This window comes from Canis lupus, chromosome 7, assembly GCF_011100685.1.
Source record: "Canis lupus familiaris isolate Mischka breed German Shepherd chromosome 7, alternate assembly UU_Cfam_GSD_1.0, whole genome shotgun sequence".
Taxonomy (NCBI): Eukaryota; Metazoa; Chordata; class Mammalia; order Carnivora; family Canidae; genus Canis; species Canis lupus.
Genome location: NC_049228.1, coordinates 47,234,437 through 47,262,237, shown reverse-complemented (window position 1 = coordinate 47,262,237; position 27,801 = coordinate 47,234,437). Strand labels below are relative to the sequence as shown.

At 36.7% G+C, this 27,801-nt stretch overlaps 1 long non-coding RNA gene and 1 pseudogene across 1 annotated transcript; one reads left to right on the top strand and one right to left on the bottom strand.

Moving 5' to 3' along the window:
• LOC102152974 lies at nt 1-27,328 on the top strand. The gene is made up of 3 exons (XR_005362442.1): nt 1-87; nt 26,551-26,767; nt 27,156-27,328. It is a non-coding gene; the product is annotated as an uncharacterized LOC102152974 (long non-coding RNA).
• Nucleotides 3,285-3,717, bottom strand: LOC100685211 (annotated as a pseudogene).
• Nucleotides 27,329-27,801: the final 473 nt, after the last annotated feature.

The following is a 27,801-nucleotide window of genomic DNA, read 5'->3' as shown; positions in this document are numbered from 1 at the left end:
GGAAGAACAAAGGGGTTGTAAAGCAGTAGTGAAGAACTAAAGAAAGGCAAAGGAGCTGAGAGGTATGAACGAAGGACCATGTTTATGGTGAGTCAAAGATACAGACTGATTTTGACCATGATAATACAGAGCTTTAGAAGCTATTTAAAGGGGCTTCTGTCTTATTCTGAAGAGATGTTACCTAAAGGGAAGGTTTCCCTTACCATGGTATGGAAAGAGACTGAGGAAGGACAGAGTAGAGCTGAACAAATGAGTTACTCATTCATTGCAGTTGGGCAGGCAAGAGAACTAGCAAACGCTATATAGTGCTTGTTAAGTGTCAGACATTATTCTGAGAGATTTACCTATCTTCATTCATATCCCACCATTTTATAGATGAGTGAACTAATGCTGAATGAGGTTATTTTTCCAGATCACACTGCTAGTAAGTGGCAGAGGAGAAGTCACACATTGGAAGTCATGCTCCAAAGTCCACGCTCTTAAAATCTGTGCTTTGTTTCCCCTGGAAAATTTGTCAGAACAGCTATGAAAGTTGATTTCAGTAATCTTGGCAATACGTACATACACAAAATGTAAGAGTGTGTATACCTAAATACACATACATGTATGTTTAAATGCATTAATGTATCACACACAAATATCCCATCAGACAGTCTGAAGTTACAGATAGAAACTTATGGGATAGGCAAATATGGAAATCAGAGAATGTTTTAAAAATATATATTGAAGAGAGTAGATCAATACTGAAACATCTTTACTGTCCACAAGAGGTCCTTGGGGTATATTTCTGATTGTCTCAATGTGAAACCTCAGCAAGCAATAAAGGCCATTGGGCATGTAGCACTTAGGAAAATCAATGCTTGTTGCCTTCCATCTGAATTGATGTTTATAGTTAATCTACCTCAAGTCTCCTTTATGGAACAATGAGACCCAGGACTTATTAGCTATGAACTTAAAAAAGTTGCTTAACCTTGCTAAACTTGAATTTTGTCATCTCTAAAATTAGTCAATAAGATCTACCCCAAAAAGCTGTTGTGAAGCTTCAAAGAGATGACACATTTGTGAATATTTTAGTTTCTTCCTCATTGCTTATTTCTAAAATTGTCTTCCTGATTTCCTCCTTCCCTTTTTCTTCCTATCCTTCTTCTCTGTTTTTCCTTATATTGTATTTTCATTTCCTCTTTCTTCTTTTTTATCAGTTAATAAAGAGGAAACAGGTGTCAATTAAGTGTTTCATTATTTTTTTCAACCAAACTATGTCTATATTTCTTTTTTATCTACTTACCTATTGAGAGGCTAAAAAGAAAACACAATATACAAGTTCTTGTGCTGGTACTTTGACAAAAATTGACTTATTTTAAAATTAATTATAAGGGCCTTCAAAGTAGATTGACAGACCTATAGTACCATGTTCCTTTTTTTTTCTCCTTAAAAAGGAGGTATCCAAAAGGCCTCTGTCCCTTCATTATTATGAACATACTTCCTTCAATTATATTTTGGTGTTTCACTGAAATTATAATACTTTTCAAAGAGGCACTCTTTTTTTTTTTTTCCAAAGAGGGCATATACTCCTTACTACTGAATTTCTGCCTTAGAGCTATGATATTCCAAATATGACCTTCTAAGAAGAGAATGATCAGTTTACAAGCACACTGGTGCCAAATAGTATTGCTTTCCTAAGGATTTGTGTTTTATTTACATGAGTTCTGGCACTTCATCCCTTCCTTACTGACATCAGCGTTGGCTAGGAATTGCTGCTGGGAAACCCCTTATCTTCCTGGAGCTTCACCCTTTTACCATGCATTATAAATAATTGAATTAATTATTCAAGACTGGATTTATGTTTTCACCAAGACAAACACGCTGACCCCTTCACTAATCATCAAGCCATCTTGAAGAAAGCTTCAGCTGCTGACCTAGCCAGATGATGACCCTTGAGGTCTGAGTTTATTTTAGAGACAAGCCAAGATCCACAGTCTATTCTGCAGCTGAGCTGACCTTGAGCCCTGACCCTACTGCCTTGCTTTTGAAATATGCAGAGGCTCTTCCATAGTGTGACATGAGCTCAAGCATTTGCCAAATAAAATAAAATAAAATAAGCCAAGAGAATTTGTTTTTGCTGCAAAAGGTTAGTTTGTAGAATTATTTTAACTTGCTTGCAAAAGGATATTAAATTCTATCCTAACCTCAAAATGATATGTTTAGTAAAAACTCCTGACACATCACACTAGAATTTGGAGTATGGGAAGAGATCTGCTACTTCCTACTACAGCTACACAAGTCACACCACTAGTCAATTCTTAGAAAATATATTTTCAAATCACATATTTTATAAAGTATTTTTATACTTTATAGAATCTAGAATATACAAAGAACTCTTGCTATTCAGTAATGAAAAGTCAAATAACTCAACTAAAAATGGGCAAAGGATGTGAATTCACATTTCTGTAAAGAAGGCAGACAAATAGCCAATCAGTATATAAAAAGATGCTCAATATAATTAACCATGAGGGAAATGTGAATCAAAACCACAATGACATACCATTTCTCACCCACTAGAATGGCTATAATAAAAATAAAACAAGTGCTGGTGAGGAAGTGGAAAAATTGGAATCCTCATGCCCTGCTGGTGGGAACATAAAATGGAGAGGTCACTGTGGAAAAGTCAGTCTAACAGTTCTTCAAAAAGTTAAACACAGAATTACCATATGAACCAGCAATTCCACTCCTAGGTATATATCCACAAAAATTAAAAACATACACCCACATTAAAAATGTACATAAAGGTTCACAGAAGTATTCATAATAGAAAAAAAAAAGAAACAACCCAAATGTGCATCAACTGATGACAGGATAACCAGGATTTGATACATCCACACAAGGCAATATTATTCAGCAATAAAAAGCAATGAACTATTAATACATGCTTACCGATACAAGTAGCATGAATGAACCTTGAAAACATTATACTAAGCTAAAGAAACCAAAACCTACATATTGTATGATGCTATTTATGCAAATCTATAGATACAAAGTAGAACAACAACTGTTTAAGCCTAGGTGGTTTGGGGGAAATCAGCAATGACTACTGATGTATATAGGTTTCTTTCTGCAGTGATGATATTTTAAAATTGATCACATTGATGCTTGCACAGCTTTGAATACACTAAAAATCATTAAATTTACACTTTAGATGGGTGAATGGTTACGAAATGTGAATTTTATCTGAATTTTGTCTCTATTACTACGGCACAAGGGATTCTTTTTCGATGTATGCCTATAATTTACTTTTCAGATTCCTCTGCAGGATTAAAGAGTCTTTTTGGCATCACACTGCCATGTTCCTGTTCTTCATCCTCTTTTCCATGTTCTCATTCTTCAAGCATTTTCTCATCTCCATATCAAGATCATTGCAATGACCAAAAAATTTCAGATTGCTGTGATTTTTGTGACATTCCTTTAGCAAGTTAGTTAAGACATTGCATGCTTCAGTGTCCAAGTATGGAGATGAGTCAGGATGCATCTTTAGGAGAAGGTGATGTAACACGGCAGAACAAGCCGAGTCATGTCTATACCAGGAAGGTGTCACCAGCGAAGACTCCTCATCCAAAGGCCAGCCTGGCCTGCCTGGGTTGCAAAGGCTCCCAAACCCTCTACAACTGACCCTGCTTGGCTCTGGTACAAGAGACTTTATAAAACACTTTTATATGCAATGTGTTCTAGATACTTCTAATTCTTATCTCAATGGTGAGGCTTCTCTGGGCTCTCTATCTAAATATAGTACCTTCCACATCCTGTTCCTTATCTTGCTCTATTTAATTTTGCTTCAAACCCTTGTCATAGTTCATTGAATCCAAGAGATTATTCATTATAAGACATATTCTGTCTTAGATATGAGGTGCCTGGGTGGCACAACAGGTTAAGCATCCTACTCTTGGTTTCACCTCAGGTCATGATCTCAGAGTCCTGGGATTGAGCCCGCATCAGGCTCTTTGCTCAGAGCAGAGTCTGCTAAAGTTTCTCTCTCCCTCTGCCCCTTTTCACCAGCCTGGCTCACATGCTTGCTCGTTTCCTCTTGCTAAATAAATAAATCTTTTTTTTTAAAGCTTAGATATGTCTTAGATTTGCCAAAATACAGTGTGTGTTTATGACTGTGTGTGTGTATAAACTGGATTATATATATTAATTGGATACTGATTGGTAGTAGAGTTATTAAAATTATTTATTTTTGTATGTCTCCTCCAATTTCACCAGAAACATTGCTAACTAAGTTCATTAGTCTAACATTTGGCCAAGAAGAGTGCCTGGCATGTAGTAGGTTCTCAGTGAGTATCTGCTAAGTGAATGAATGGCCATAGGTGAGCACAGTTTACCATCCTTAATGTGTCAGACTTATTATCCTACTAAAGCAACTGAGAATAAGTTGAAAGGAGAGGGCACTGATTTGGAAAAATTTTGCTTGAATCCTTTGATAAATTATCTCCCAGTTTGCATAGCTATTGGTTAAGGAAGTCAGAACACAAATAGATCCTGTTATAAAAAGTTATATGAACTTTCCTTTACACCACAGCCAGTACAGTGAATAAATCTTGGGCCATATTGATTAACTTTGAAGTTCAAGATGTCCCAACTTAGTGCCCTCTGGCCTCCAGGGAACTGATTCTTATTCACTCATGATACTTTAGACACATGGAAGAGGATAGTGCATGCACACTTGTGAGAGAAAGAGTGTTTGTGTGTGTGTGTGTGTGTGTGAGAGAGAGAGAGAGAGAGAAGAGAAAGACAGAGAGAGAGAGAGAGAGAGAGAGGGGAGAGTACGTTCAGCTTTATGACAGATCACTTGTCTTTGTAGGCTTCTCTCCAGAGAAACTCATTATTCCTATCATGTTAGAAATGTAGCTGGAGACCCCTGATGGCTCAGTAAATTGAGCCTCTGACTCTTGGTTTCAGCTCAGGCAGTGATTTCAGGGTTGTGAGATGGCGCCAGTCTAGACATCCAGCTCTGAATTCAATGGGGAGTTTGCTTGAGGTTCTCTCCCTTTGTCCCCCCTCCTGCACTCTCTCTCTCTCTCAAATGAAGAAATAAATCTCTTAAAAAAAAAAAAAAAGAAATGCAGTAGCGGATGCTTTTTTATCTCATCTCATTCTTTTCTTCTCTAAATAGGTCCCATGTTACAAGTGAAATTAAAAAGGGCAAGATTTTAAATTAAAACATTTAGTGTCAGTGTAGGAGGGATATTTATGAGGAGATTTCAGTGGTATTTTTGGCATTTCTGAAATAAAATCATAAAGGAAAAACTAGTGCAGAATATCAAAGTTAAGACTGTTTTGATATGTAAACTTAAATGTTGGCTTTCTCTTTCTTTGCTTCATTACAGTGGAATACAAGTAATTCCTTGCAGTTCCTCTGAGGGTTAGAAGACCTAGATGCTCACCTACACCACTTGCAAACTAGACAAAAGGGGCTGTGGCCCTGGATACCTAGAAGAGTTAGGAAGGAGAAGAAGGGAAGAATCTTCTGCACCTGTATATTAGTGCTGAACTAAAAACAATTTTGATATTCAGTGAAATTTGGAGTTAAATAATGACATATTCCTCATAAAACCTGTATTTCTTTGGCTCAAGCACGTCCTGGAAGCAGATAGCAAAGTGACACAAATTTTCAATCAGCATTTGATATTTCAAAAAAGTTATCTGATTTTCATAAAAAGCAGGTGTCCTAGTTTACGAGGGATACCATAACAAATACCATAGACTGGGTATCCTAAAATTAAATTGAAATTTAATTTTTCAATAGTTTGGAAAGAAGTCGTCTAATATCACCGTGTTGGCAGGTTTGGATTCTTCTGTGGCCCCTTCCTTACTTACAGATGGCTGGCCTTCTTCCTATGTCCTCATATGGTCTTTCTCTACATGTGCATCCTTGATGTCTTCTTGTGTGTCTGAATTTCCTCTTTTTACAAGGGTACGAGTCAGATTAGATGAGAACTCACCTAACCATTGCACTTTAACTTAATTACCTCTTTAAAAGAAAAGCCCTACGGCCTACTTACATTCTGAGTATTGGGCCTTCAACATATGAATTTGGAGGGACACAATTTAGCCCATAACAGCTGTATTCATAATTACTGATTTCATAACACACTCCAACTGTGGATATAATCATGTACATATTATTATATTTCCACATGTAGACATGTATTATCTATTTCACCTAATACGTATTTCCTAACAGGATATATCTGACTGCACGTCACGTCACTTAGTCCAGTAAGGGCTTAATCACCATGCCTCGAGAAACCATCAATCCTTGCGCGAAGTGTTCTTCTCGCTCTGGGCCCATGTTATGTGGGGGTTTCTATACTGAAACTATACCTGGCATCGGGTTCTTACTTCAGGGCCATATCCTTATTAACTCCAATCCTACTAATCCTCTCAAATGGGACATCTCGGTGGACTAATGACTAATCAGCCCATGACCACACATAACTGTGGTGTCATGCATTTGGTTTCTTTTATTTTTCGGGGGGGAACTTGCTATTACTCAGCTATGACCACAACGGCCACTAACTCTAATATGTATCTGCACTCTGGGAATATGCCCGTCGTGGCCCCGACGCAGTCAAATAACTCGTAGCTGGACTTATTTATTATCATTTATCAACTCCGTGGACAATTCAAGGTGCTATTCAGTCAATGGTTTCAGGACATACAGATTTTAAACACGTACACACGTACACGTGTACACACGTACACACGCACGTATACACGCGAGACAGTGAATTAACTAATCCAAACCTCCCTTACCCCCCATAAACCCATGTTATTTACTATATACTTATTTATGTCCTGCCAAACCCCAAAAACAGGACTAAGTCTATGCAACATCCATAAGCCTCGACTAAATTTTATACAAGTACATCACAACACTAGTTAATTCAACAAAACGACTTTATATGCCTATCTCGCAATCTATCTATAGATAGGGTTTCCTTAACTTCACTCCTTCTATTTAACTCACAAAAATCCAAACCCACACACTCACTAACATAGCAATGCAATACCATAAATATTTGTTAATGTAGCTTAATTAGTAAAGCAAGGCACTGAAAATGCCAAGATGAGTCATAAGACTCCATCAACACAAAGGTTTGGTCCTAGCCTTCCTATTAGTCCTTAGTAAGCTTACACATGCAAGCCTCCACGCCCTAGTGAGAATGCCCTCAAAGTCACCAACGATTTAAAGGAGCAGGCATCAAGCACACTTTAAAGTAGCTTATAACACTTTGCTAAGCCACACCCCCCATGGGATTCAGCAGTGGTAAAAATTAAGCCATGAACGAAAGTTCGACTAAGCTATACTAAAGAGGGCTGGTAAATTTCGTGCCAGCCACCGTGGTCATACGATTAACCCAAACTAATAGGCCCACGGAGTAAAGCATGTTTAAGATAATATTCTACTAAAGTTAAAACTTAACTAAGCCGTAAAAAGCTACAGTTACCATAAAATCTGCTACGAAAGTGACTTTAAAATTTCTGATTACAAGATAGCTAAAATCCAAACTGGGATTAGATACCCCACTATGCTTAGCCCTAAACATAAACCATTCTATAACAAAATAATTCGCCAGAGAACTACTAGCAACAGCTTAAAACTCAAAGGACTTGGCGGTGCTTTATATCCCTCTAGAGGAGCCTGTTCTATAATTGATAAACCCCAATAAACCTCACCATCTCTTGCTAATGCAGTCTATATACTGCCATCTTCAGCAAACCCTTAAAGTTTGCTTTAAGCAAACTTTAGTAAGCACAATCATTTCGCATAAAAAAGTTAGGTCAAGGTGTAACTTATGAGATGGGAAGAAATGGGCTACATTTTCTGTTCCGAGAATATCTCACAAAAGTTTTTATGAAATTAAAAGCCAAAGGAGGATTTAGTAGTAAATTAAGAATAGAGAGCTTAATTGAATAGGGCCATAAAGCACACACACACCGCCAGTCACCCTCCTCAAGTAAAAACTGAACCCATAATCATATTAGCTGTACTAAAACACGAGAGGAGACAAGTTGTAACAAGGTAAGCACACTAGAAGGTGTGCTTGGATTAACCAAAGTGTAGCTTTATTAAAGCATCTGGCTTACACCCAGAAGATTTCATACCTCATGACCATTTTGAACAAAAGCTAGCCCAACTAACCCTAAACCAAAACACCATAACACTACAATATAAAACATTCAGTTAAACCATAAAAGTATAGGAAATAGAAATTCTAATTGGAGCTATTGAGATAGTACCGTAAGGGAATGATGAAAGACGTTTTAAAAGTACAAAACAGCAAAGATTACCCCTTTTACCTTTTGCATAATGAATTAGCCAGAAATAACAAAGAGAACTTAAGCTAAGTCCCCCGAAATCAGAGGAGCTACCTATGAACAATCTAGAAGGATCAACTCATCTGTGTCGCAAAATAGTGAGATTTATAGGTAGTGGTGAAAAGCCTAACGAGCCTGGTGATAGCTGGTTACCCATAAACAGAATTTTAGTTCAACTTTAAATTTGCCTAAATTACCTAAAAAATTAAAATTTTAATGTAAATTTAAAATATATTCTAAAAAGGTACAGCATTTTAACTTTTTCTCAAAAATTTTCCCAAATCTCAAATATCCTATAATTCTATCTTCTTTTTTAAATTCTATCTTCTTGAGTCAAATCTACTGTGAGTCTGAATTTAATCAATCAATTTTAATGAATTTTTATGTATAATATATAGTTTAACTTTCCACCTTTTATATATAGGTGAAACTCAATGTTCCATTTATAATGAGTTCTATTACCTAAGGTTAAAAAAGTTAAAATCTACTAAATAATACCAGAAATTTCAGACTCATTACTTTGGACTCCAATAAGCCTGTCATTTTTTTTTTCAATTGCTTTCATTAGCATGCTGAGAGGTATATTATCCAAGTTTCAATGAACCTGTAGCAGAAAACAACTCATGAAGAGGTATCAGTGTATCCATGGTTTCCCTTGTTTTAAAACAAGAGGATTTATTAAAAAAATAAAATTGCCTTTTAATTTTCTTATGATACTAATATCTTCTATGATTAAAAACTTGTACTTATGCATTAGCTTTTGAATTAGTATTTGTTTAACAAATATGATAATTAGCATGGTAGAGGTATTTTAAAAATACACTATCTGTTAATAATCCTTGCAATTATTAATGTACAGGACATAAGACACAGGACCTCTCCTTGGATAGATTATAATAATCACACAATAAACAAAAATCATGTAAAGTTAAATGTAATCAGTGTTATTTGTTCAGATTCAATAAATAATGCAAGGATAATTCAAGAAAGCGAAAAGTAGATTTAATTAGGAAAAAAAATCCATGATAAAGTAGAAATTAAGCTCTCATTAAATAGTTATATTTAATTGCAGAATAATTTTAGGACATGGAAACCATGAGTTCAAACCTCTGCTCTTTCAATTATTAATTATAGAACTTTCACCAAGTTTCCCAAATTAACTGATACTCATTTCACTCCTCAAAAATAAGGATAATAAGATCTACCCAGTAAACATGGTCTTCTTGAATTGTGCTCCTATGATTTAAATACTTAGAATCCTACATGTTTTGAGAACATGAGCATATATTGAACATCTCCCACCCCCATCCTTTAAAATGAAGAAGATAAAAAAACCACTTTTATATTTTTGTATCTTAAAAAGATTTCAAAATACTATGTGGTATAGCAGTATGTTGGCAATTGTTAAAACTAAGTACTGGGCACAGCAGAGTTCATTACACTATTTTCTCTATTTTTGTTTGTTTAAATGTACTCATAATAAAGAATTTAAAAAAAAGATTTTATTTATTTACTTGAGAGAGCCAGAGACAGAGAGAGAGAGAGAGAGAGCGAGCAGAGGAGTGGAGCAGAGGGAGAAGCAGACTCTCACTGAGCAGGGAGCTCAATTCAGAGCTTGATCCCAGGATCCTGGGATCATGACTTAAGCCAAAGGCAGATGCTTAACTGAATGAGCCACCCAGATGCTCCTAAATGTACTCATAATTTTAAAAATTCTTAAAAAAAACAATCTTAATATTACCACTTATTTATATAATAATATGAAAGTCTATTTGTCCAGTTTTACTATAAAATTGTATTCTAAGTAATGAACCTATGGCATCCTCCGTGTGTGTGTGTGTGTGTGTATGTGTGTGTGTTTAAATTTCCTACAACGCTATCTTTGTCATAGAGATTTGTAACCCCATAAACCAAAATTTAACATTTTTTTTCTGTCCTCTGTATTTAAGTGACCTTCCTCTTTCTTCAAGATGATAGGCACATACTAAAATGATGGCCTTTACTCTATGTTGATGACTCATCTAGTTCAGCATTGTTTCTTACCTTTGAAGTATCTGTGTTCCATTTAAAGTAGAGCGAAAAACAGATCACTGAATTTCTCAAAACAATTGCCATGAGAAGTATCTACTTTTGAAAGTGTTTTTTTCATTCTGAGTAGGAACGAATTTCGTTCTACCATCATGTCCCTGATCCCAAAAGCAGCAAGTTTGGGGAATAAAGAAATGTAGTGCTTTATATATATGGATACCTGTTTACATGTTTATATGTGTTTGCAGATGAGAGAAACCTTAGAGTAAGTTCTGCCCTCCATCCATTCCTTGATCTGTTCATTCATTTAACCCCTGTAGGTTGATAAGCACCGTCCTAGACACTGGGAATTCAATAGTGAACAATACACTAAATTCTCTGCCTAAGTATAATGTGTTGGGAGGGAAGGAAGAAGAGAAAATGATAAAAAAAAATAAATGGGTAAAATACATGCCATGTCAGATGGCAATAGTATTATGGAGAAAAAGAAAGCACAGAAGGGAAAAAGTGAGGAGACAGAAAGTCCTTTTGAAGTATGATAGTGAGGAAAGTGTCACTACTGGGGTGACATCTGAGCAGACACCTGCAAGATGTGAAATTAAGAATCATGTGCACACAGCCAGGTAGGTGTCTATTCCAGGTGGGATAAGCACAGACGAGTTTCTGATAGGGAAGTGGCCTGATCAAGAAACAGAGAGTAGCTGATCATGACCCAAGTAGGGAGAGATGCAGGAAAAGAAGTAGCAGGATTTGGGTTTCTTGTCCAAATCAGAGGGAAGCCTCTGGCTGCTTTTGAGTAGAGGGATGTCTTACTCAGCTTTAGCGGAGGAGTACATTCCAAGGCAGAAGGAAGAGGCAGACAGATTATCAACACATGCCAAAAAATGGTTTCACTGAGACATTCAAGGTGACTGGGTTGATTGAACAACTGGGATGGTTTATATGTAGGTGTGGCTGAAAGTATGTTGGGATCTGTTGTGTGGCAGATATTACTTTGAGTTAAATATCCTACAATGTAGATTGTTTTCAGTTAATTTAAAAAAGCAGGGGAACAGCCAAGATTTCAGGTTCTGGCTAACTCAGGCTCAGCCTTCAAATGTCATCATAATAACTCCTATTCAAGTCTTCTCTACCTCAGGGATGTAGATTCCCCAGTTATATACTTCCTAATGCATCTTATATTTTTTTTCCTTTCAGGAACCTAATACAATTTATGTAATGAGATTAATATTTTGGTATGATTTCCTCTTTTATTTGAGTACCAGATCTCTGAGTACCAGAACTTAACTATTGAGCCCATTTATGGGAATTTAATATTTTGTAAAAGCAAAATATCAAGGTAATATTCAGCTTCTCACATAAAAAAACTAATAAAGCAGGTAAGTGTCAATTGAGGAAACTGTCCAAGTATCCTTAATATTCCAGATTTATCATATAAAGGACTAAACCTAGGGACTCAACACACAATAGAGAGAAGACTCCTGGCAGCAGGACCAGCTCTTGCATCTTGAGAGTATCTTAGAAGAAGTAATAGAAAAGCTTGCTCTTTCCCAGCTTTAGTGGCTGGAGATAAGGCCAGCAAAGAGTAGAGTCAAGAATGTGCTGAGGGCTTGCCCTGATACCTGTTTGTGCCTCTGGGAGGAGGCTGTCACATGTAGACCTGGACAGACGCCATAACCAAGTGAATCTGACAACCTATCATAACCAAGCAGAGAGAGGGCTTGATGTTTATTTCCACAGCTGTTTTTATTTCCTTTGTGGCATGGATGTAGAAATGAAAGACAGCTGGCCTCTCACAGGGCCTGGTATGCTGGGGCAAATTGCCTACTGAGTGGAGGCTAGAGGACCAAATGAAAGAAGGAAGTAAAGGCTCACTGAGCATACTCAGTGAGAACCAAAGAAAGGTGTAAATAGCAAGGGGGAAGATGGTAATGATTTTCTGGAGCTGAGATGGGCATAAAAATGGACATAGGTTCACCAGTCATAGACTTCAGCATCAGAATCCAGCAGGTTACAAGGGCACCTCAGTCGGTTAAATGTCTGACTTTGGCTTAGGTCATCCTCAGGGTCCTGGGATCAAGCCCTGTGTAGGGCTCCCATGGAATGGAGAGTCTGCCTGTATCTCTCCCTCCGCTTTAGCCCCCCTCATGCTTTCTCTCTCTCCCTCTCTCTCTCAAATAAATAAAATCTTTAAAACAGGAAAAAAAAGGAACCCAGCAGGATATAGAGCAACCAGCCAGACTAGAGGCCAGGGCACACCAAGACCTGGAACTCCTTTACCCAACCCCACAGACACAAGTATGTCTGAACCACCCCATTCTTTCCCTCATTCCTATAGATTCCATCTTGGAGAGGGCATTGGGAGGACATTATCTGAGGGGTGGAAAATGTTATTCAACAGAGGATGCTATTAAGTTAGTGGATCATAATAAGCTTCAGACTTTATTTAACATTTAATTTTCTACTAAACAGTGGGTGGGAAAAGCAGGTGAAAAATCAGAAATGTTACCAAAAAAAATTTAAAAATTACACTGTCTTTGCATATTCACAACGTAGATGAGGGAATTTCACTATCCCACTCCATATGTTTATCTGTGTGATTATCTCTTTAATATCTGTCTTCCCAGATAAGTTCCATGTGAGGAAGATTATATTTACTGTGATATTCCCAGTGCATAAAATTTTCTCAAGAGGCACTGATTTGAAGAATGATGAATAAATAAACTGATGAATAATGGAGGAATTCATAAATTAATGAAGGCATGTGAAAGGAACTTTACACTATATTTTTGATACACATATCTAAATGTTACTGGACTACAATGGTGGCTAAGAAGAAGGAAGATTGTGGCAACCCTGTCTTCTTTACTGGAATGCAAGGAAGTGGCTTAGATATTAGGCACTAGAGAGCAGCTACTCAGTACTCAAAACCCATGTGCCCTCATGGGGCACCTTCTCAGATTGAAAGAGACAGCTGAGACTCAGCAGGGAAAAATGCCATAGAAGTGCTATGTTCAGCAGCTTTTGTGTATCCACATTATTATTTTTTTATAATCCTTTACTAAGAATTAATAACAAAATAATGCACAACATTCCTTTTGTCAGAACAATGAGCAAAGGGGCTGGCTGAGCATCCTCACAATTTATCTGAAAATATTATTTCAGGGGGAATTTTTTTTAGCACCAATTCTCCAAAGAAATAGTCTCAGCAATTAATTCATGTTTTCTAAATTTAAAGCACACTAATTAGATATCCATCAGAGTGAGAGGAGAGAAGAAAACCTTCTAAGTAGCTTCCTGGGTGACGGGCACTGAGGGGGGGCACTTGACAGGATGAGCACTGGGTGATATATGTTGTCAAATTGAATCCCAATAAAAAAAAAAAAGAAGCTAGTAGCTTCAAATATAATGGACATAAATTCTCTTCTACAAATACATTATCCCATCATGTATACATTAAGTGACTACATGTGCTTTTGAATTTTATCACCTATTTGCCTGGAGGTGTTTGGAACATGTATGTGTTAGTTCTAAATACGAATTTTCTTGGGACGCCTGGGTGGCTCAGGGGTTGAGCGTCTGCCTTCAGCTCAGGGCATGATCCTGGGGGTGGGATCAAGTTCTGCACTGGGCTCTTTGCAGGGAACCTGCTTCTCTCTCTACCTATGTCTCTGCCTCTCTTTCTCTCTGTCTCTCATGAATAAATAAATAAAATCTTTAAAAAATAAATATGAATTTTGATACACATGTGCTTTTATCAATTAGGAAGTATTCATAGAGAAATTATTCCAGGACTATCCCATGCCACGTATATATTTTTTAAAGATTTTATTTATTTATTCATGAGAGACACAGAAAGAGAGAGGTAGAGACACAGGCAGAGGGAGAAGCAGGCTCCATGCAGCAGCCCGATGTGGGACTTGATCCCGGGACTCCAGGATCATGCCCTTGGCCAAAGGCAGGTGCCAACCCACTGAGCCACCCAGGGATCCCCTCATGCCACATATTATGAAAGCTACAGTAAGACAAAAAGATTTTGTCTCTATTATCAAAGGATTACATTCTTGGGGAAATGGGCTCACAGGCGTTCTGTCAACTAGAATATAATCAAATGCTAAAATCAAGCTGATTCTACAAAAGTGAGAAAATCACTGGGATCTGAGTCACTGAGTAACATCATAGAGGTGTTATTCAAAGTGAGCCTTGAAGCAGGGAAGATTGCTTTAGATGGGGTCAGGGAAGAGGACCAGACAATTCTGAGTAAAAAAACCTGAAATTTAGTGTAATTTTTTTTATTTGTTTAGGGCAGAGAACAGCATGTTCTACTGGAAGGGCAAAGCACTGGTATCCAAGAGAACCAGAAAGTGGTTGTGATTTGGTGGCTACCATTCACTGGGCAGCATCACAAAACCTCTTAAGAAATTGAACCAGAAAAAACTGACCACAGAAACGCATTCCAACGTACACAGTAAAAAATAATTTGAGTAAATTCTAAAATCATCAATGTCATTCTCTTAGGTGCTTAACAAGAATTACAGTTGTAATTCTAGGTGTCCCAAGCACAAATATCAGAGATGATCCCCTGCCCCTTTACTGATAACAAAACATACCAACTCCAATGCAGAGGTGTTTAATGCATGTGGAGAAAGAAAGGACTAATCATGACAATTCCAATGCATAGAAAGCCATCAAATTCCCTGTAGACCACTGAGTTTAAAGAATTCAAATCAAGTATGATGGTGCCAATGGCAAGATTTAGTGATACCTTTGAGGTCTGAATATACTTTGTTGATTTCAGATTCCTGAGTTACTAATAATATCTCACATGTATATAACAAATCAAACTTCTCATAATAATCATTTAGCTTTTAACATTTATTCTTCTGTGTAAATCATTTCCATTTGATAGGCAAAAACACTTAGACACACAGATGTCAAGTGATTTATTTAAGTTCAGATGGGGAAACTATAGTAGCACACAACCTGAAACATAAATCATCTACTAATACTATACTCTTGCTATATAGGTTGTATGGCAGATCCAGTGGTGTTCTGGTAAATGTTTAATAACAGACTCTCTGGGGGAAAATGTCAAGTACTGATTTATAGCATATGCCTATTTCTATGGCACAAGTACTTTCCATCATGGCTAACATAAAATTACCAATGCAACGTCACTTAACTCATAGTTGAAAAGAAAGGCAATGTCAGCGGGCTCTGATACGACATGGGTTGAAATATTCCTTACTTTCTGTGCCTTGTTAGTTCAGTTCTAGATAAACTAATATGATTCACCAGGACTGAAAAAAAACTTGATTATCTCCTTAAGCTTTCATTTTGCCCAAGCCTCAGTACATAGGATCTAGTTATGTTTAATTTATTATAATACTGTATACCTGGCTGCAACCATACTATCTCTTCTATTTTCCTTCATTAGAAAACCAAGATTCTACTTAGATCTCTCTTCCATCCTCATTACTATTGCCAACTTGTTAGCAAATCCTACTAATTTCATGATCCAATTTTTATTAAATTTATGTTCAATTACTATTTTGTTATTTCTAAGTTTTTACCAATGTGACTTAATGAGTTCAGGCTGTTATAACAAAATATCATAGACCAAGTAGTTTAAAAAGCAGACATTTACTTCTCATAGTTCTGGGGACAGGAAGTCCAAAATTAAGATGCTGGCAGATTTGATTTCTGGTGAGAACTCCCTTTCAGTCTTGCAGCTTTCCCACTGTGTCCTCCCATGAGAAAGACAGAAAACTCTGGTCTTTCTTCCTCTTATAAGGAAGTCACTAATTCATTCCATCATGGAGGTTCCACCCTCATGATCTCCTCTAAACTTAATTATCTCCCAAAGCCCCTAAGCATAAATACCATCACTTTAGGAGTTAGGATTTCAACACATGAATTTGGGGAACATAAATATTCAGTACATAACACATGGTGTACAGGGTCTATCTTTGGCCTTTGCTCTCCAGAACCACTGCTTACTACTCATGTCTCATACTTTACATTGTGATGCCAGTCTTGCTGTAATGACCCAACATATATTCATCCTGTTGCACTCCTTAGGCTTATACTGCCTGGCACATAGTCTGCACAGTTTTATCTCCTCTACCTATAGAATTATTCTTTATCCTTTAATATCTATCTCTAGAGGCAACTCCTCTAGAAAAATCTTCCCTGAATGCCATCCTCTTATTGCTGGCCTAAGTGTTGTTCTGTATTCTTATGCATACTTTACAGATTCCTGACTTTAGAATATTACAAAAAATTAGATGTTTATAGGTCTCCTTTCACTTATGTTTTTTAAACTCTTGAAGATAGACATAATACAGTATTTGCTTTTGTACTTCCAAGACTAAGCACAGAATTTGGAATATGATAAACAGTGTCATTGAAGGATAAAGAAGTTATCTCAGCATAAGCCTTAAAGTCAGAACAATTATATTAGAGAGCTATGAAATGGAAGCAATAACCTAAGAAGTGGAAATTCCTGCTCGATTTGATCATGACTGCAGCTTATTTTGCCTGCAGGTCCTAATATATACTAGCCCATTTACAGTATTTGTAAATAAATGTTGAATGTGGATGAAGGAGAGACAGCATTAGGAAGTAGGAATGAACTGCTTTAATCCAGTTTTGAGTGCCTAGCTCAGGCCCTTGCAAAAAGCACTGAGGGGGATATGGCACTGCAACTTAAAGTTACAGTTATATTCCAGAATTTTAGGGAGGGTGGTCACTTGGTGTCACTTGGTGTCTCAAACAAAGAACTAAACAAACCTTCCTACTCTTAAAAAGTGGTCTCGTATAAGGCTAAAATTCCTTGACTGTAATTTATAAAAAAATATAATTTTAGATTAAAATACTAGTAGAAGGACAGTTGGAAGGCCATGTCCAAGGCAAACCTTGGAAAGACGAGTAGTAGCAAGCACAAAACTACAGAAACTTTCTAACCAGAATGACATCACTATGGAAGATACACCTGGCACTCCTCTACCTCTGTTTTTACCCAGTATGAATTCTAACTTTCTCTTAGGTTTTGTGTTACCAACCCCAGATTCAGAGTCTTGGGGACCTACTCATGTTATCACATCATTTTCCTGAGACTGGAAGAGAGATAGTTACTTTTTTTATAGCTTCTCTAGTAGTGGATGGACTCTCACCAATCTTCAAGATAATTGAGGATTCTTCCCAAATAGGATGGAAGGATTAAATTCTGGTCAATAAAAAAATTTGACAAATGGCTATTATGATCAATCTATGGTCTGTCCGTCATTTGCAGGTACTCTTCTTTCCCTACATATACAAGATTACTCCTTCTTTCTGTCCCTGTCCCTCTTACAACCAAAAAACAAACAAAAACATACTCAGTATCTCCTCAAAGGGAATAATTCAGATCCACAAATTGCCCCATGCAACTCTTCAATCTAATATTTGGGGGTAAAGCATACCCATCTATCTTGATTCTCTCTTGATATTTGCAAAATATTGACTAAAGGATTAATACAATTAACAATACAACACTTTTTAAAAATATAGTGACTAAATATGATAGAAAAATAAAATTACTATGAGGAAATAAATATATGTGAGAACAATAACAACAAACAAGGGCAGGGGGCTTCTACAAGGGACTTTACAGTCTCTGTGGCTGAACTAGTCACACTGGCACCACTAGTATTTATGATTCTTGTTCTTCCATTCCCATTTAATGACTCTTTGTTTTCAGCTAGCACCTCAGCTGGTCAGGAACACCTAACCAATGGTGTGACAAAAACTTTTATTTGTGAGAGATATATGCCTATATTAGGTTGCTGAGTCTTTTGTTGACTTAAATAAAACCTTTTTACTGAAGTATATGATACACAGAGGAATGCACATAAGTGTGCACTTCAGTAGCTTTTCACAAACTAATTCCACTATGAACTCAAACTGAGACTGAAAAACAGATTTATAAGATCACCAGAAGTCCCAAGTTTCCTCTTGGTCTTTATTACATCCAAATATGACCACGCATCTACATAGTAACTCTAAATTAGCTTTACCAGTTAGTCTTCCATTAACCTTTATTAACTAGACCCTGTAGCAGTCTCCCTAAGTTCCATTCATAACTTCTCCCTGGCAATCCTGTGTTGCAGAAATCTAGTTTTGCTTGATAGTAAAAAGCAATTATCCCAACTGACACAATGCTTTCTTCTTCTCTCTCTTTGCCTAGTTGCATGAGGAATACTGAAACATGTTGGTAGGAATAAGATATTATTCCAGGTGCAAGTTAACTGCTTTCTATTTATCAGACTAATGACCAAACATTTGTCACCAGATGCTAGGGACAATGCAATTTTGCTCTATAAGAAATCCACTTTTGCTACTGGTGTTTATCAGGTAATCCACTGTTATTCTTCAATGACACATGTGTCTTTGTATTTGGTCACATGAAGATGCAATGAGAATGTGTGGGAATTATCTCCCTTACATCTTACAAGTCTTAACAGTTGCATTCACCTCTGATACTCCCCCAGGCACCTGAGAATTTACAATGTCAGTAGGAATGGAGTTCAGTGGTTCATGTTTAGCCACTTCTATAACTTCTCCTCCATGAAGTTGAAGACTCAGCTTGGTAAAGCCTACTAACTTGTGTATAAGAACTAGTGTTCTCAGAGTCAAGATGCTAAAAGTCCTGAAATTTTTGATGATCTATATTTTTTCTTGTATCATTTCAGCCATCTTGTTAAAGGGTAGGAAAAAATAAAGTAAAAATTTTGGTGGTGTTACATTGTCTTTTCTTAAAAGTATATGGACTCTTCTTCTTTCAAGGGACTCTTTAGTTGTGAACTAATTCAGGCTTGAAAAATAAGTTAGAAGCCCCCAAATATAAAAGGACTTTAGTGAGCTGCTCATTGTTTGTTCCCAGTAACCCTCACGATCATATAAAAGTCTCTAAATATACCTGCTTATTGGAAAATTCTGATCATTACTCCCAATCTCTGTATTAGCCAGTATACTTTAGAAAAACAGAACCGACAGGATCTAACTATATATCTAACTATATATCTATGGATCTACCTATCTATAGAGAGATTTATTATGGGAATTAACTCACATTATTATGGAAGCCAAGAAGTCCCACAATCTGCTATCTGCATGCTAGAGAAGAAGGTAAGCTGATGACGTAATTTAGTCTGAGTCCAAAGGACTGAAAGCCAGGGAAGCTAATGGTGTTAAGTTCCACTCTGATTTCAAAGGCCTGAGAACTGGGGGACCAAAGGCATGAGTTAGGTTGTCAGTCTGAATGCTCAAAAACCAGGAATGCCAATTCTGAGGACAAAAGAAGATGGAGGTCTCACCTCAAATAAAGAGCAAACTTGCCCTTTCTCTGTCCTTTGCTCTATTCAGGCTCTCAGAATATCAGTTGATACTAACCTGCCTTGGTGAGGGCTATCTTCATGATTCAATAGCTAATCTCTTTCAGAAACACCCTCACAGATACACATGAAAATATTTTATCAGCAACCTACACATCCTTTAGCCTAGTCAAGTTAACACATAAAATAAACCAACACAAGTAGGAATTTTTAATAAAAGTTATATTATTTTATAGTTTTATATATAGTTTAATTAGACAGCTGAGGAATTTGATCCTTTTTTAAATTCTAGTTATTTTCATTCAGAAGCAGCAATTACCTTCTGCAGTAATTGAATTCCTCATGTCCCTTATACAGTTCAAGAGATCAGCATTCAGAGCCTTGTCTTCAATGGACCTTTGATTCCATATGAATACAATTGATATTTCTGACACTCATTTCCACATTACGTATCTTGAGTTGCCAGATTCTCATTTTGAAAAAATTAATGGAATATTCACTTCCTGTTATCCCAGATAAGCAAGAAGGCAAGTCTGGGGCTCTCCACATTTTCTTTACAAGTCTGATGTCTATATGACTTTCTCAGTACTGATTTCTATATCTGTTAAGTTTCTTGGTTCAAGTGACAGAAACAAATCTGCCTATCTTAATGGTTTGGAGGAGGATGAATAAAAGAGAAATAGATTAAATCAAGTGGAAGGATAATGAGGGGTCATACAATTGAACAAAAGTTGAAACCTAGACTTGGATGGGGCTCAGAATCTAAGGTGAAAGCTCTAGCAGGTCAAGAATAAAAAAGAGCAACCTTATTTCAATATAAAGAATTTAACCAACATGCTTCCATCCTTTCAGCAGATCATTGTCAGACACAACACACTCTCTTTTTTTTTATTCCACAACACACTATCTATACCACTATTAATTTAAATGAACACTGAACATCTTTCACCTTGTATTATTTACCCTGTATTCAAAGTCCTCTGTAAGAGCACTGAAGGGATAAGACTGAGTCATGTATTCATATTCTACTTGATAAGCTTGACAGAACAATTCTTTTCTTTTGGTTTCTATAGAAGGAAATGAGACACTGTGGCCCAAATGAAAATACACAATGGCATATTCCACAACAATAAGTAGAGATGTATGATAGACAACCAAATATTACAAAGGCCCCCACAGAAAATAGAGATAAAGACAATGCTTGGTACACAATAGGGGCTCATAGTCACTATGTTTGAACCACTGGTGTGCAGAAAATATGCCACAAAGATTAACTGTGCTCAGAAGGGGAACAACCTGTTTTTTAAAATAAGTTGCAGATAACTCTACTTTTCAAGATCTTCCATCATTATGATCTGGTCTATTTCTCATTATGGCACCCCAAAAAAGTTGATAAACACTGAGGCTCTCTAAGCCACTGCGATTTAAATGCATTCCAGCTTCATCATTATACATTTAGAATTTACTAGTGAGATTAAAAGAGGAAAAGGAAGAGGACTTTGTCTTTTCTTTTTCTTTCTTTCTGTCTTAGTCACAAAATTACCATAGACTGGCTGACTTAAACAACAGAAGCTTATTCTTTCACAGTTCTGGTGGCTGGAGAGTCTAAGATTATAGTGCTAACCAATTTAATTCCTGGTGAAAGCTTTATTTCTGGCCTACAGATGGCTGCCATCTTGCTATAACTTCACATGGTGGCAAGAGAGTGTGCTCTCTAGGGTCTCTTATAAGGACACTAATACTGTTGGTGATTTCATTTAACCTTAATCACCACCTTACTCCAAATACAGTCACACTGTGGGTTAAGGCCTCAAAATATAAATTCTAAAGGGAAAAAATTCAGATCGTAGCACCTTCCCTTTATATTCCAGATACGAATGTACTTCTCCCTATTCATGCTGCTAAGCACAACTAAAAAGTCTAGAAATTATACATAAAACAAATTAAGAAGACTCTGAAAGGTAGAATGAAGACAGACTGGCTAGGACTTTGGGACCTAAGAAATGACATAATGGTAAGTTTTCTTGTTGCTTCAAACATCTCAGATGTTTGAATTATGTGATAAAGATTTTAAAGCAGCTATCATATATAATTCTGTAATGATCAAATATGAACATGCTGAAAAAAGGAAGTCCTAGCAAAGAAATAGAATATATAGAGAAGTTAAAAGAAATTTAGAACGGAAAAATAACTAAAATTTTAAAAAAAGACAATAACACAAAAACTGAAAACTCACTAAGGCAGCTCAATAGCATAAGAGTATAGAAAAGTTAATCAGTGAACTTGGAGATAGAACAATAGAAATCTTAATAGGAAATAGACTAAACGCAAAAAAAAAAAACACACACACACACACAAGCAAACAAACAAACAAACAAAAAACTTCAGGGAAGCCTTGAGACTATAAATGAATTAGTATTCATACTAGTAGATTCCCAGAAGAAAAAGAGGGACTTAAAAAGAGTCTCTGAAAAATGATAGCTGGAAGTTTCCTAAATCTGTTAAAAGACATGCTACAGATGCAAAAAGCTGTATGAACTCCTAATAGGACAAACTTAAAGAAATTCCTCAATGTAAACTTCATGGAATCTCTCTGTACTATCATCACATGTGCCTGTGAATCTAGAATTCTTTCAAAATAAAAGTGTTTGAAAAGTCAAGAGGAGCATACAAGGTTGTCTTGGGTGCATTCTAATATAGATATCAGTATTTACAGTATAGCTTGGGATAAACTATTGCTTAAAATATGAGTACACAGTTGCAAACACAGGCAGTCAATAGATAACTGTGTTACTTGCACACGTGTTTGTGCAAAAACTGGCAAATTTTTGGCAGCTTCTTATAAAACTAAGCGTATTCTTGATATAAAAAACACATGTACACACATTTCTTCATAAAGTAAGAAATTTACTCCTAAATGTCAAAACTTGGAAGTAAGATGTCTATGTCTGTGTCTGACTCTACTGTGTTTCCCTGAAATTCGTATGTTGAAGCCCTAACCCTTAGTACCTCAGAATGTGACTATATTTGGAGACAGAACATTTAAAGAGGTGATAAGGGGCACCTGGGTTGCTCAGTGTTAGAGTGCCTGCCTTTGGCTGAGGTCGTGATCCCAGGGTCCTAGGATGGAGTCCCACATCAGGATCTCCACAGGGAGCCTGCTTCTCCCTCTGCCTATGTCTCTGCCTCTCTCTGTGTGTCTCTCATGAATAATTAAATAAAATCTTTAAAAAAAAAGTTCATAAATAAAAAGGTGATAAATATAAAAGAGTTCATGAGAATTAATCCTAATCCAATCTGAGTGGTGTCCTTATAAAAAGAGAAAATTTGGACACACAAAGAGACAACAAGGCATGTGTATGCAACGGAGAAAGCCCATGTAACAACACAGTGAGAAGATGGTCATCTGCAAGCCAAGGAGAGAGGCAGTAGAAGACACCCGAACTTTTGAAACCTTGATCTTAGATTTCTAGCCTCCAGAACTGTAAGAAAAAAAATTTCTGTTGTTTGTGCATGCAGTCTGTAGTATTTTGTTATGGAAACCCTAACAAACTATCTTTCAGGATGAATAAACCGTAGTACATTCATACAGTGGGGTATGAATCAGTGCTAAAAAAGAAATGAATTATCAAGCCATGAAAAGACATGGAAGAACATTAAATAAATATTGCTAAGTGAAAGAAGTCAATCTGAAAATACTACATATGATGATTCCACTTCTAAGTCATTCTCAATGAGGCAACACTAAAGAGACATTAAAAAGATCAGAGGTTGTGAGAGGTTCAGAGGGAGGAAGAGAGAGTAATAAATGGAGCACGGGGTTTTTTATAGGGCAGTGAAACTATTTTGTATGTTGCTGTAATGGTTGATATATGTCATTACCTATGTCAGACTACAGAATGTACAACACGAAGAATGAACCCTAATGTGAACTGTGGACATTAGTTAATAATATTAATATTGGCTTATTGGGCAGCCCGGGTGGCTCAGCAGTTTAGTGCTGCCTTCAGCCCAGGGCCTGATCCTGGAGACCCGGGATCGAGTCCCATGTCGGGCTCCCCGCATGGAGCTTGCTTCTCCCTCTGCCTGTGTCTCTGCCTCCCTCTCTCTCTCTCTCTCATAAATCATAAATAAATAAATAAATATTTAAAAAAATAATAATAATATTGGCTTATTAATTCTAATAAATGTGCTGTTCTAAAACAAGATGCTAATAATAAGGGTAATGGGGAAAGGCAGGGAGGGGTGTATATGGGAACTCTGTACTTCCCAGTTAACATTATCATAAACTTAAAATCGCTCAAAAAATAAAGTATATTCATTTAAAAAATGAATTTTTATAAACTACTCTGCAAAATGCATTTACTAATAACACATTTGTTTATATTGAATAAATTTAGAATGTACAGCTATGTAACTTTTTCTATGAAGAATAAACATAACATTACATAATATTCTGCCTAAAAATTCATAGCTTCAGTATCTTAGACTAAATAATTTTCAAGACATTTATCTTTTCAAAGATAGTTATTTTTGTTCAATTCTTTGCCTTCAATTTTTTTCTCTTCCTTCCTTCCTTAAAAAAAAAAGATTTTACTTATTGACAGAGAGACTGAGAGACAGCACAAGCAGGGGGAGCAGCAGGCAGAGGGAAAGGGAGAAGCAGGCTCCCGGCAGAGCAGGGAGCCCAATGCGGGCCTTGATTCCAGGACCTTAGGATCATGACACTTAACCAACTGAGCCACCCAGGAGCCCTCTTCCTTCCTTTTTTAAGAACAGAGAAGGTCATTTATTTCTTTCCAGGAACTTGTCACCACTTTTTTTTTTTTGAAAGAATTTATTTATTTTGAGAGAGAAAGGGAGAGAAAAAATAAGTTGGGGAGGGCCAGAAGGAGGAGGGAAAGGGAGAGAATCTCAAGTAGACTCTGTGCTGAGCATGGAGCCAGATATGGGGCTCAATCTCAGGACCCTGAGATCACGCCCTAAACCAAAACCAAGGGGCAGAGGCTTAACTGACTGAGCTGCACAGGTGCCCCATTGTCACCACTTTTAACACAAATTTCCCTCATTGGTCAAGTTGCCAGGTGCTACTTTGATACTTAGTTTCTTTTTAGCTCTTCTCCACTAAACTTCATGAGATATATTATATTCTCCTTTCTTTTAAGAAACTTTTCTCCCCTCTTCTTTCCTTTCCTCCACTTTGAAAAGGGTCTCTCCAAAGAGGGCCCTTCCTATTTATATGTATTTATTGGTTATTTATTTGCCCCCTGGGTCCCTGGGCAGGTACTGTAGCTCCAGGATTCAGGTATGAGGAATGACGGTAGAGGGTAGTGTCCCTGGTGCCCACAGGGTGACCCTGTGCTGCTCAGACCCATATGCAGTCTCTGTTTACCCTTCTGGCAAAAACAACTGGGCCAGAAGGAATCTTTTTATTATTCTAGAACTTGTGAAACAACAGAAAAGATGTTCTGATGTTTCCCCCCCGCCATGTCCATGGTTCCCTGGGCTCCCCTCACAGACTCACAGGCTCCAGCCCCCCACCCCCAAGAAACAAGTACTCCTGTATTTCTAAAACAACTGTGTGAAAAAAAATCCTTTTTTCCCTTTATGCCACTTTTCATCTTGTTCTCAACAAGAACAATAATATTCCCTTACTAGGATATGATTTTTTTAATAAACAGGGATAATAGTGAAAGTAAAAATTCCTTGCAGAAAGAATTCTGTGAATGACTGCCTCGCTGGTGGTTATCAGAATTACCTCCAGACAACAAGGAGAAAAATAAATCTTTAAAAGAGTCTTAGGAGGGCCTTAGAGATAAAATGTGCTCTGTTCACAATTTTATCCACAATTAGCACCATCCAAATATACAAATTGAAACATATGGATCCAAAAACTCACATAAATATGAATGAGCAATGTGTATACACAAAATCACCTTACACTCTATGAAACTATATTATAGTCTACATAAGTCTGTATATTACTGTGTAAATAAGAATTTTTAAGATGCTGGATCCCATATGACATTTAAAAAATCTATTTACTATTTAATTTTATAGAAAGTCTGATATCTGAAACCATTTTGTCTTGGGTCATAACAAGTGAAATTTAGTAAATCTCTTAATATTGCGGCAAGTGTCCTTTTAATCAAACTGGAATTTTCAGCTTCATTTAATTAGCAAGTAAAGAATATACAGGTTATTCATTTCTGGCTGCAAAATTTGGCAGAAAACACATGTATTAGAAGCAGTCTATGAGTAATGTTAATAATGATACAGTAATTCTGCTTTTATTGAACTCTGATAAATGAGTCACTCTCAGTATTGTAGGAGGTGTGGCTGCAATGTGATCATGTAATTATTGGTAGAAATTCGGAAGACTATTAAGTGTAATACATTAATCTAGTATATTCTTGAATAGTTTTCCCCTTGGTGGTCATAGGTTGTCCAAATCCAGACATCTCTCTCCCATTCTTGTTTGTCAACACTGCTCACACTTGCCAAATAGGAGGACAAAGTCATAGAAGTGATGACGCTCATGCTCCAGAGCTGGGAATTAATAAATATATGATCATTAGCACTGAGAGTCCCTCCTATAGGAGTAAAAGATTTAGTGAGTTGATTGTAGTGTTCATATGTGAGGGTCCATTAATATCATCTGGAATTTAAAGTCACCTAAATAGATGCGGCACTTGTGTGTATGCATTAGTTGGGGGTAGAGAAAAAGGGAGTAGAGCTAGTCAATGACTTACTGAACTCTAAAATAAAATTCCAGGGAGAATCAACCTGAACTAAAGAAGAATGAATGTTCAGAAAAGTGAGAACATCCTAATCTAGCATCAGATTCTGTGGATGAACTTACAGAAGAATGGCAAACTACCTGCCCAACTGAAGTAGAGTAAGAACTCTACATCAAAACTCAAAAAGCTTGACGCATCTTTGCATAATTCCTAAAGGAAGGCAGATACGATTCATTTTACTCAACACTGCTGGTACTTTTTTCCCTCAAGAGAATTTGCGAGTGCATGAACTATTTTGTCTTATCCTGGTTACTGACCTTTTCTCTGTGAATCAAATCTTAAGTTCTCCAACAGTTCAAGAATGGCTTCCCCATTGATTTTGTCCTTCCACACAGAATTTGGTTTGGATACCTGATATTTTGGGATTACTATATATATATTATATACAATACATATATATATATGTATTGTATATAATATATATAGACATATATATATAACCTTTCCTTCTAAAACTGTTTTCTAATTTAATAATAGATAAAGTCTGCATATCACCTAGTTCTATAGCTCCCTTAATTTATGAGCTATGTAATCAAACTGAATTCATTTAATCTAGCCAATATTTCTGTTTTTAATTTAGGGTTTTCTTGGGGCACCTAGGTGGCTCGGTTGGTTAAGCATCTGCCTTTGGATCAAGTCATGATCTTAGGATCCTAGGATAAAGCTCTGCATCAAGCTACCTGTTCAGCAGGGAGTCTGCTTCTCCCCATCCCTTTCCCTCTGTTGCTCTCCCCCCACCACTTGTGCTTTCTCTCAAATAAATAAATTCTTCTTAAAAAGTTTATGGTTTTCTCCTCATCTTTTAGTAAAAATGAATAAATGAGGGATGCCTGGGTGGCTCGGCGGTTGAGCATCTGACTTTGGCTCAGGGTGTGATCACACAGGGCTCCTTGCAGGGGGCCTGCTTCTCCCTCTGCCTGTGTCTCTGCCTCTCTCTCTCTCTGCATCTCTCATGAATAAGTAAATAAAGAAATAATAAAATAAATAAATGAATATGAAATAAATCAATTTCAATTTCATTTAGATTGAAGTAATGTATTTATGACTTAATTTTTTGGGTATTATTTCTTTCCATTATATTTTGTTGTGAGGTGTGGGAGAGGAACATTTTTCTTCTGTATTTCACTAAAGGAAAAAAATGTAACATTCATTACTTGCTACAAACAATATTTGGAAATTATTATTAAGAAACTGAATTTCTCTGTGAAACTAATTATGCCTAAAGA